The sequence below is a fragment of the Coptis chinensis genome, chromosome 6 (assembly GCF_015680905.1).
Source record: "Coptis chinensis isolate HL-2020 chromosome 6, ASM1568090v1, whole genome shotgun sequence".
In the NCBI taxonomy this organism is placed as follows: Eukaryota; Viridiplantae; Streptophyta; class Magnoliopsida; order Ranunculales; family Ranunculaceae; genus Coptis; species Coptis chinensis.
This window is the reverse complement of record NC_141461.1, coordinates 20,384,849-20,397,255: the sequence shown is the minus strand read 5'-3', so window position 1 is coordinate 20,397,255 and position 12,407 is coordinate 20,384,849. Positions and strand designations below refer to the sequence as shown.

Below are 12,407 nucleotides of genomic sequence, written 5' to 3'. Positions count from 1 at the left end.
ATTTGCACATATTTAGAATAGTTATATGTCGTTATAAAGTCATATTTTAAGTTTCAAATACAAATTCAAATATTTAAAACGTCACACAAATTACTACACTGATTATAACGCCTCAAGATTAAAAGATTAAAGAAAGATTACAAGGCATTAATAGGACTACATTCAATTTTAATTAATTAAAATCAATGATAAATCATCATTGTTTTTTTATAAAATCCGGCTGAGTCTTTTCTGTATTTTCGATATTTAAAACACATAAATCCTGTCATAACCTGAAAATCAAAACAATACAATTCTCAGTGATCAACCTTTCCAAGATATGTATATATATACTCCAGTTTAACAACAAAATAAATATTACATCTATACAACTTACATATCCACTTCCAAGATATTCAACAAACACATAAATAACATTACATATCTACTTTCCACAACAAAATGCATGAAATAAAATAAAGGAAAGTTACACTACATGAAATAAAATATTAGATTTTACACAAAATGAAATTACAGTACATGAGATACAACAAATTACTACTCTGGTGACATTCCGGACTCACATGTGGACAGATGGTTGATAAACGTCAGGCCTTCTCGGCGAATCAACATCAATAAGCTCCAAATACCTAGTGTTCTTCGAACGAGAGAAGAGAGACATATCGCCTTTGCCCTTGCGAGAACTTATGCTTGGAACATTGGTGTTCTCTCTAGTTGGAGCCCTCCTATCCCACGAACCCTCCTCCCATAACCTTTGGTACTCATCTCTAGATTGTTGCTGAGCCATCTCGAACTCGTAGCCATCATCGTCTGAGTCTTCTCTAGGAGGGTGTGCATACATGACAACTCTATAATGTTCTTGAGCTTTGTTTTTTTTTTTTTTTTTTTTCTCAATCCCAAACTCAACTATTTGTCGGAACATGTCTCAAATTTTCTTTCCACATTTTGATGATTTCTCAACATTTTTGCTCCCTCCGCCAAGATGTACTTAAGCCTTGTAATGCCACCTCTAGCTAAAATTTATGTTGTCCCATTTTTATTTCCAGGGATACGGATAGTGTGGTCCCACCTGATATCGAATCCCTTTGGAATTTCTAACCTCGCTTAACACAAATGAGAATAATTTAATATATACATCAAAAAAATAAAAAAATTAAATTTGATGATTCCTATTTAAAAATACATGGATCAAGTACATAACTGTCTCGACGAATGCCAAAACAATTAAATAACATTTACACTTAAAGAAACCAACAACTTAGATCATCTCAAAACGAATAAAAATAAGCTCCAAATAGTGCCACTATAAAATAAATGAAGTTCCAACCCTAATGATGCACAATGAACCTATAAGTCAAAATTGCTCAAAAATGAATTCTACTCTATCTTCGGGTCACCAAAAACTATCTTATGAACAATGTCGTTCGAAATGAAATCCACTATCTAAAAGTAGGTTACAAACAATGTACAAAACGTTTAGGAATGATTGAAGAAGCTCTTAGTTCATTTCTAGAAATATCTCTCAAATTAGGTTCATGCACATAAAAATAGAACACTGTAGGTTTTCTAGTTGACTTACCAATACAATAAATTTTCCCACAATCATCCAAATGATACCTCACTTGGTTATTTGAAAAATAGGATATATACATTTACTTTTTCATGTACAACTCGATGTCCCAATCTCAGCCTAATTAGAAGTAATTATAGCGTGAACTTGGTAAATATCCAGATTTTCAGCAAACGTAAATTCTGACGGGCTATCTTTAGGATAGCACAACTCTTTCCACATATATAAAAAATGATATGAGGTTTTTTTGTGTTAAAAAGCTAACACACAGAACTTACTTCTTTATGTTTTACAAAAAAACTCGATCTCATTCTAAATAACCGAAAACTTGGCTCGAATATAGGCAGAAACTGATTTCTGACACACTGTTTTTCTGTCAACCCAACTTAACGGTGCCATATCTATCTCCACGGGCCTTGGAATGCATTGAGGCCAATTGTCTTAGAAAGTAGACTCACGTGTCTTACGTTTTGATGTTTTACCAAAAACCTATATCTACTTCTAGCCATATCAAAACTGAGGTCTAACATTGTGCAGAAACAGTTTTTCTGACTAGCAAAATTTTCTAACGCGCAATATTTTGGAGTGCATATCTTTTTCCACCCACATCCAAATTGAACGAGGCTTGCTGCGTTAGATAGACGACTCACTAAAATATCATCCAGAATTGGATTCAATCAGAAAGACCAAGATTCCACTTTGATATGAAGTTTCAAATATCACTGCAGAACTGAAAACTGTTTTAATATGGTCCACACTAAACTTAAAGTTGCATATCAAAGATAAACTATTCGAGACTAACTTTTCATGCATCCCCATCTCACCATCTGACATCAAGTACCAACTACCTAATGACAACCCATATAGTTCACACAATAGACACCACTTTAGAAACAAGGTACCCACACCAAGAAAAATACTAGTAAACAAAATATGATAGAGCAAAGGATCCACATCATGGATTAATAAATTTAACTAATTACATCATAAGACAGTTGCCATGTGATTCACATAAACATAAACATCATAGACAGTTGGCATACGAAAATTTAAAAAGGACACGCAAAAGACTGAGAGAGAGAGGATTGTCTAGTGAGGGTTACAATCTCATTGGATCAAGTATTCTAATTACATCTGCAGGGGTGACAGGTGCTCCCCAAGACCTCACATGACAATTACTTGATTAAGGATGACACTATGTTCCATATGAGAAGTCAATTACTATTATGAAAACATAATTTTAAGGAAAAATTGGTATATGCTAAAGAATATTCAACAAAATCAAAAATAGATTGAAAGACACTCTCATACAGTATCGTTCACTTAAAACATTTCCAAAAATAAGCTAGCTACACTAACATAATCTAAATAAATTGATATAGAGATGATGATATGGTACCTATAGACTTTGCGGGGGTCAATATAGCCATTTGAATATAACACAACTCTAGAAAGACAACCTGTCAAAAGAAGCCTCTATTAGTTACTTTGCAAATCCAAGTACACATACAATTTTAGCCAGCAAAAAATATATCCTAAAGTAGGCTAGCTACCTGCTAAATGATCCATCCATCAATCAATTGTTCGAGAGTTTTTAAATGAAGAAAGCACCTGCAGTTTTAAGTAACTAAGGATGGCTTCAAGTTCTTTGCAAGATTCCTACACCAACAAAACCCAATACACATCATCAATAGTTGCTGAGCTATCCCATCCTCTTTCATTCATCTAATATTTGTTGTCAAAAATGAATTTTGAAAAACTAATATTTAACTCTGCGAGTAAGTAGAAAACATCAAAAAAGAAATAAACTAGTGTGTGCCTTGTGCCTAAGTCCTATTTCCTAGACTATGGATGGTTCGTGCATTTTATAACAGTAGTAACTCCATCTAAAAACTCATCGTTTTGTAATGGTGCCTTCATCCATTTAATGTTTGGTGGTGACAAATTAAACCCATTCTTATTAGATTTAAAACCTTATCAAACTTAAACACAACATATGTATGTGTGTATGAAATCATCTAATTAAAATTGAACTCCAAACAAAGTAGAAAATCTCAATAAGAGCCACTAAAAGAAAAGAGAAAACTCACTTGATTGAATTTTTCTATCTTTCAACCTCAATCCTATTTTTCTATCTTCCAACCTTGAGAGAATCGAAGCCAACACACTACTGCAAATCAAAATAGTTATTCCCCTCAATGGTTGAATATGTTTGTGTCAGGAAAATTCATTACTGTCCAATCCCAACAAAAGCCATGATAAAAAACGTAGCCAGTGGAATTTACAAAGTCACGCACAACGAGATTGTCTATTAATTAAATTAGAGCTTTTGTTGTGATTGCTCACCTGCAAGATAAATTGGTGTCTCTCTGAGATGAAGATGAAGAAGTTTAAGCAACTTTATTTGTTCAAATTTTAGGATTGAAAAAGGTGTCTTTCTGAAGCTACGGGATCATTGTCCCAAAATCTAAAGAAAAAGTTTAATTTATACCACATCAATTAAGACGTCCATTGAAATAAGAAGAATCAATCTTGAATACCAAATTTGATAATAACAATCAATTTTCTAATATCAATCTTCATATTATTCAAATGCAAATTCTATTAAATATTGAATACCAATTAAATTCAAATTCTATTCAATCTTCCAAATGGTATTAAGAGATATTAAATAAGAATAATTTTAAAGGAAAAAAGAGAAAACTCACTTGATCGAATTTGGGTTTAAGAGGTGTGGGAGAGTGTAGAAGAAGGAGAAGTGGAGAACACCTTTTCTAGCCATCAAAAGTTGTTAGTTTGTAATTATTTTGGCAAACTAGTGTGGGAGAGGGTAGAGTAGGAGAACACCTTTTTTTTCTATCCTTCAGAGTTCATTCGTCAATTTGCAATCAACTCTCTACTTTCTTTCCAATCACCACCAGCACCACCAATTATATCCGAAAATATCGTGGATTAAAACAAAAACTTGTTATATCGTTGAAATATCGCGATATATCCACAAATATCGCCAATATTTACATTGGTATTTATCCAAATGAATATCGTGATATTTATATGCCCATCTCTGATTTCACAATAATATTTATCGTGATATATCGCTATATCGTGATATTTTGTACTATGATTTCATAAATGTATGGGGAGGAATAGATTCGTTTACCATGGTTTATACCATTACCCTCTACAATACGACTTAAGAGCTAATATATTTTTGTAGATATGATCTACTAACTATGGGTAACTACTCTACCAAAATTCGGCTCATGTGGAAACATCTAACCTAGTTAAAAAATGTTGCCAACTTTGAATTTTTTTAACGGCCCAGATTCTTTGATTTTGCAATCATATTTTGACATTGTTAAACACCATCAAATGAGATCAAATTTTGTGGAGGTGATCTTTATGGTTTGTTGGACATATCCACAAAAAATTATATTCTAGTTCATCTTGTAGGTGAAGTTGTGGGGCATGGTATAAACCATGGTATGAAAACCATGGTATATTGATCCCTCCCCTATATATAGTTTTTTGTGGATATGTTCAACAAACTATAAAGATCACCTCCACAAAATTTCAGCTCATGTGTTGGAGTTTAACAATGTCTGATTGCAAAATAGAAGAATCTGGGCTATTAAAAAAAATTCAAAGCTGTCAATTTTTTTAAACTAGGTTAGAGGTTTCCAAATAAGCTGAATTTTCGTGGAGTAACTATCCATGGCTAGTAAATCATATCTACAAAAATATTAGCTCTTAACTCATCTTGTAAAGGGGTGTGGTATAAAAAACCAATATATACACAAAAGGGACTTAATAAAAAAAAAAGGATATCACGGTGAAAAAAAAAAAAAAAAATTGATTGTTACTTGCCGAGTTGCCGAATAACTTGAAGAGTTGCCGAAGAACTTGGCGTGTTACTACCGTTTTACAGCCTTTACTAAATCAGTTTTAAGGACTTATTTCAATTGTAGGTATCTATAAACTTTCTAGTTATTTTCTTTTGTGTTCTCCTTACATGTAATATTTGGCGCTACATTGTGCCAAGTTCAAATAACATAATTATGAACTATTAATTTTCTTTTGACTCGTGAACACCGTGACATACAACTGATTTCACAAAACTATTATCACGGTCATATCATATTCAATAATTTGAATAGAGGATGGTATAGTATTTAAATGAACATCACTACCAAAAAGTCACACCTCTTAGTTCAGTAATATATGCTATTTCCTTCTATCTTTTTCATCATTAATTAGAATTTTTTTTTTCTGAAAAACTTTGTTTTTGATTGCATTAGAAAACTTTAGTTTATACAACTAATACACGACAAACAATTTAGTTACACTAGAAGATTTTGCATTTAGTTTAGCATGTAGTTATTAAATTCCACCATATAAATTTCACGTAAAAATGGACTATGGGCAATTCTATTTTGTGCTTTAATTGTTTGTAAGCTTCTGATGTTGATGTTGGTAGAATTTTGTCAGACAATATTGAAATGGAGAATGACGATATTGATATGGAGACTATTAGTGTGCCTACGGAACATGTTGAGATTTAATGTCTTGAAGTCCTACATGATCTCAAGCCTAAAAAGGGTCAAGAGTATGAATCACTTGATGTTGTTAAGAATTTTTACAATGCATATGCAAAAGTAGCTGGGTTTAGTATTTGAAGTTGGTCTCAGAAAAAAAGGAATGATGAAATCGTAAGGAAGGAGTACGTCTGTTTTAAAGAAGGAAAAAGTGCAGTGATAGTAGACATTGCGGCAAAAAGGCGTTGGGGCATTATAAAAGAAGATTGTAAAGCAAGAATTGCAGTGGTGAAGTTAAATTCTGGTGCATTTGCAGTTAGTGTATTCTTTGAGGGGCACACTTACTCGTTGTCAAACCCTAGTAGAGTACAATTTCTAAGATCTCATCATGGTGTTTCTAGTGCCAAAAAGTACTTAACACAACAGTTTGACATGGTAAATATACCATATCATCAACAATTTAGCCTTCTTGGAGTGCAATCTAGAGGGATAGAACATACCAGTTTCACTCAAAAAGATTTAAACAATAAGAAAAGGGATAGGCGCAAGAAGACGAAAGGCCATGATGGAGATATGTTTCATGAGTATATGAAATTGGAGCATGGAAAGAATCTTTCTTTCACTTATAAAATTGAGGTAGATGATGAACAAAGAATTACTCGTTGTTTTTGGGCAGATGCACCCCTAGACGAGCATACCAGTTTTATGGTGATGTTGTCTTCTTTGATACTACATACAATACCAATCGGTATGAGTTGATACTTGCACCATTATTTGGGGTTAATAATCACGGACAGACCGTTCTTTTTGCTTGCTCTTTTCTCTGCGATGAGACTACATAATCTTTTGTTTGGTTATTCAACAATTTTTTAGAAGCTATGCCCGGTGAGGCCCCGAAGATGATTATAACAGATCAGGATCCCACAATGACAAAAGCAATTTCTCAGAAGCTTCAAACTACTTTTCACAGGTATTATAAAGTTATGCTTTTAGCAAATTTAAATTGGTATTTGAATTAGAAAATTGTAATAGTTTGGTAATGCAACTTAAATTGGACTTTTGTTAGAAGTAAAATAAAGTATATAGGAATTACCGAATTAGTGATATTGTGAAGATATATATATATACTAGTATGGTGCACGTGCTACGCATCTGTGGATAACACACACCTAACTCATGGACCCACTCTCCACTCACAAAACAACAAAAGAAAATCTTTTGTAGTTATAGTTATGCCCTAACTACCTCAAAAATACTTCAATTGTTTTTGCAAGGCAAATATTGAAATTTAAAATGGAAGCAAGGGTAAAACTATCCAGAAAAAAGTGACCAAGAGTCACACTTTTTTATTATAAATTTACTATTGTATTATTGTAGGTGGAGGTGGGATTTTTAAAATAGTATAAAGACTCATTTAAGCAAAGTAATTGTTTCTCTATTTCTTGTCTTTATTGGTTTTGATTGTAATAATGTTTTTGTTTAAACCATGTTTTTGTGTTCATGTTTACGTACTGGCTTGGTACATGCTTATAATTTATTCACGTGTTAAAGCATGTCCATCTAGGTCATCAGAAACACACACATATATATATTGATATTTTTTTCATTGTTAGTTTGAACCATTTTGTAAGAATTGTTGATATTGTGATATTTGAATCTTTTTTTTCCCCAAATATGCTAGGGTTAGGCAGACCACCATCTGTATTAATTCAACTTTTCCTTACATATATAGTACCACTTGCATCCTCATTTACAATGTTCTGTACAACAAAATCTAGAGGATGTGCAAAGTGTATAGTAGAAAATTCAACATTTTGGTGTAAACTAACAAAGCAATCAGCTACCCTATTCACTTCTCGAAAGACGTGTAAAGGATATGAACCTGAAGCCTTCCTTCTTCCTTTCAATAGCAGCCATCACATCTCGACAATGCTATGGTGGTTTCTCTATTTTGTTGATCGCTTTGATGGCTCTTAAGGAATCAGTTTCTTTTTCTACTTCAGAGAAGCCTTCTGCCAAACATCTCTCCATACATACCTCTATATATTTCAGTTCTTGGAATATAACTGAAGCAAGTCCTCCACTTCCACTAAATGCAGCCAAAACCTTTCCTTCATTACTTCTTATGACGCCTCCATGTCCTGGACCATTGTTATCTAAAGCACCATCTGTATTTGCTTTCAATCTAGTACCCATAGGTGGAATCCACGAGCAATTTGTATGAACCTGTTGCTTGAAAATAGTGGTAATACCGAGTCTGAGAAAAAGTCATCTTCCCCTTGCACTGTCTCTGATTTCAGGTCTAGTAACTTGTAAATAGTTTCTCAAGTCACGTACCATCTTGTTAAACACTACCTCAGGCGGTTTTTCATTATGTTGAAATCGTCTTGCATTATGTTCTTTCCATATGCTATCCACCGAAGCACATATGAACACCTTAATGATCTCACCCACATCTGAATTCCTACACTCTCAAATTATAGAAAACCATTCCTTATTCGCATTGCTGTCATCAGTGAGGATACCTAGTAACTGTTTCAATCTTTCAAAGAAATCCCTTGAGTAAGGACACTCAAAAAATAAATGAGCTGAGAATTCTCTGCTATTGTTACATTAACAGCAAGAAGATTGGTTCAGAATTTTCTTATGTACTAACCTGTCCTGTGTAGGGATGCTATTAGAAAACAGTTGACAAGTGGTAAACTGGTGTCATGGCAAAACCCACCTTCCTCAAACCATACTACACCAAGTTTTCTTTTACTTTTCCTTAGACAAAACCACGTGTGCACTCTTGGAAGTGAACTTACCACTTTGATGTTGAATCCATATTATGAAGTCACTGTTTAGATGTGAGTTAATCTACACAATGTTGATGGCATTCTTCAATCCTGCAGATTGCAAATCTTGTACTTCTGTATTCCACCTGCCATCAGTAATAAGAATATTTACTATAACATTCAACTGAAAATCCCATTCTGCTATAGCCTCTGCATCGATCTTCAATCAAAGGAGATCTTGCACACCATATATCATGCCATAAGAGAGTGTCTTCACCATTAGCTATTTCATATCTTATAAATCTTTTAGCTTCAGCTCTAGTAGCCAAAATATTTCTCCAAGTCCATGAGCAATCTTTTGGGATACTCATGGACCAGAAAAACTTTTCTTTAATGTGTTGCTTCCATGTCCAGTACGTCAACCCATATAGTATATTCTCTTGTGACCAAATTAAAAATCAGTCCATAGTAGGGCCCCATATTCCACCTTTGTAGATTCATGACCCCCAAGCTACCCTCCTTCCTTAGAAAGACAGACAGTACTCTAGCTAGCTTGGTGATGCCCCTTCTTTGATATAGAACCAGTCCACAAAAATTGAGCACATATCTGTTGTACATGTTCAAGAAACGTGGAAGGTAAGATGAAAGTTTTGGACCAATATGTATGGAAAGCTATAAGTACATAGTTTATAACTTGTAGTTTTCCTGCATGAGACAACAATTTTGATTTTCAATTAGAAATCTTGCTAGTAATCTTCTCTATTAAAGGCTGGCATTCCCTTATTCCCAATCTTGTAGCAATGAGTGGTAGCCCAAGATATCTCACTGGAGGTTTAATCAATTCTATCCGTATAATCTCAGCTAAAGCTTTTGCATCCTGCTGATTAAGGTCTCCAGCAAGTAGAGAAGTCTTGTGATTATTGATCTTTAATCCAGTTGCATCTCCAAAGACTTGTAAACAATCTTTAATAGTTTGAACTGATACACTATCACCTTTATAAAACATTAGAACATCATCTGCAAATGCCAGATGTGACAATCTCACCTTGTTGCATTTGGAATGGAACAAGATGTCTTTGTTGTTGATACTCTGCATGAGAATTCCAATAAGGATTTCCATAACAATCACAAATAGATAAGGTGATAAAGGATCACCTTGTCGAATGCCCTTTTTACCAACAAAAACTCCTTTGGGAGATCCATTGATAGGGATAGAGTAGGAAGGAGTAGCAATGCACATCTCTATCCATTTATACATAGATTCAGGAAATTTAAAAACTCTGATCATAGCTAAGATAGACTCCCAACTCACAATGTCGTAAGTTTTCCTTATATCTAGCTTTATAGAACATCTGGGGGTACCATACTTCCTGTCATAGCCTCTGAGAAGTTCATGAGACAAAATAATATTATCTTGAATAGATTTGTCAGGAATGAAGGCCGACTGGTTAGCTTGTATAATATCATTGATTACAATCTTAATCCTATTTTCTATGATTTTAGATTTTCATTTATAAACAATATTATATAGGGCAATAGGTCTAAAATCTTCAACCTTTGAGACCTTAGGAATAAGACATATGAACGTGGCATTAACACCTCTAGGAAATTTTAAAAACTTAAAGGCATTAAGAATAGCTTCAGTAAAATCATGCCCAACAGTATCCCAACAACTCTTGAAAAAGAAAGGAGTGAATCCATCTGGTCCCGATGCTCCATTCTCATTCATGCCAAATAAAGCTTCCTTAACTTCTACCGGAGATATATCAATTTCCATTTGAGCTTGCATGCCAGGTGAGAGAATGGATTTGACTTTTAAACTGTTGAAGAAATCTTCTCCACATATCTCTTCTGCTTCAGAACCAAGTATCTCACTATAGTACTCAACAAAGGCTTTAATAACATCAGCTTGACTTGTAACAGTACCACCATTAGCATTATGTAGACACCATATACCACTCTTGGTCTTCTTTTCCTCGAGAGCTTTGAAGAAAAATGTTGTACACTTGTCTCCTTCTCTTGACCAGGAATCATCATGTTTATTTTAATCTCTGCAGCCTCTATTTTGGCTAACTCATTGTACTTCTCTAGATCAATTTTTTCATTTTCCCCTAAGAATAAGTCCCATGGTTTAGCTTGCAGTTGCCTTTGCACGTCATATAAAAATTCTCTTGCCTGCTAAACTCTTGAATGAAGATCAGAAAAGTTATTTCTAGCCCATGGCTTGATCCTTTCCTTCAACAGTTTAAGTTTTTGTATTAGAATATACATGGGATTGGTATACAATTGAGTTGCCCATACTTCAAGCAGCATGTTCTGGAACTCCTTATGCTCTACCCAATAATAGTTCTTGAATCTAAAAGGTAAATCTTTACTTTCATAATCATACCAGAAAAGGAGAACTGGTAAGTGGTCTGAGATTCTATGTGGTAAGAATTCAACCATCGAAGTTGGGTAAATATCATTGCACAGACTATTCTCTAAGCATCTATCAATCTTGGTCATAATCTTGCCTTTTCCTACCACTTTGTTGTTCCAAGTATAGAAGAACCCATTAAAACTTAGGTCAGATAAACCGGATCTTTGCATACACTCTACAAACTCCATAACTTCTTGAGGATGCATATATAGGACTTCCTCCCATCCTTTCTTCAGCTTTAGAAATGTTATTGAAATCACTAACCATCGTCCAAGGCACGAAGATTGTTCTGTGGATAGAGATTAGATCCCTTCATAGATTGAGCTTGAGAATTTTAGAATTTCTTGCATACACCACAGTAAGCAAGAATACTTCATTGGTCGGCTTGAAAATCACCTGATAATGTATGAATCGATCTGATTCTTGCAACTTCAAAATCTCTATCTTGAAAGAATCCCAACACACCCAGATTTTGCATGCTGGATCCTTACTGTAATTATTTATGTGATCCCTGAGAGGACAACAAATATTATGAATAAGATCAAATTTATCCTGCCTAACTTTTGTTTCAAGTAAATAAAACACACTTAGCTTCTTGTTTACTCTTACATTATTAATCTCCCTCGCCTTCTCTATGTCATTAGTACCTCTGACATTCCAAAAGCACATGGATGTAATCATCTATGATTTTTGTTCTTGGAGCCTTTAGGTATGCCCCTTCCCTTCTTTCCTTTGCTCTGAGTCTTTGGTGTAGTTTTGTGGAGATTGATATCCTCATTCTCACCACACACTCTACCTGACCTTGTCACCACACCACTGGTTGTCGCAGCATTTGAGGTGCATTGTGTCATATCACAGTAAGGTTCTATGATTTGCTTATGGAAATATTCCATTTCAACATCAGGTGCCTCTATGTCAAAAGTTTCATCATTCTCATTTATGTCAGACAGTAAATGGAATCTACTTGCTTCCATATTAAAAGCCCCTCCTCCATCATAGACATTATGGCTAAACTCAACTCATTTTCATGAATGAAAATAGTTTGCTCATCTGTAGGATCACCATCTACAGGGTTAACTATAGATTCATGCCATTCAGCAATACTA

General features: G+C 34.2%; 1 long non-coding RNA gene across 2 annotated transcripts; it reads right to left on the bottom strand.

Annotated features, from left to right (window-relative positions):
- Positions 1-251: 251 nt before the first annotated feature.
- Positions 252-4,462, bottom strand: LOC147492021 (uncharacterized). Of its 2 annotated transcripts, none has more exons than XR_015199188.1 (5): positions 4,279-4,462; positions 3,661-3,916; positions 3,124-3,229; positions 2,970-3,030; positions 252-1,103 (listed from the first exon to the last, which is right to left on the bottom strand). It is a non-coding gene; the product is annotated as an uncharacterized LOC147492021 (long non-coding RNA). The 2 variants fall into 2 exon arrangements; XR_015199187.1 differs by having other exon boundaries at positions 3,661-3,740.
- Positions 4,463-12,407: the final 7,945 nt, after the last annotated feature.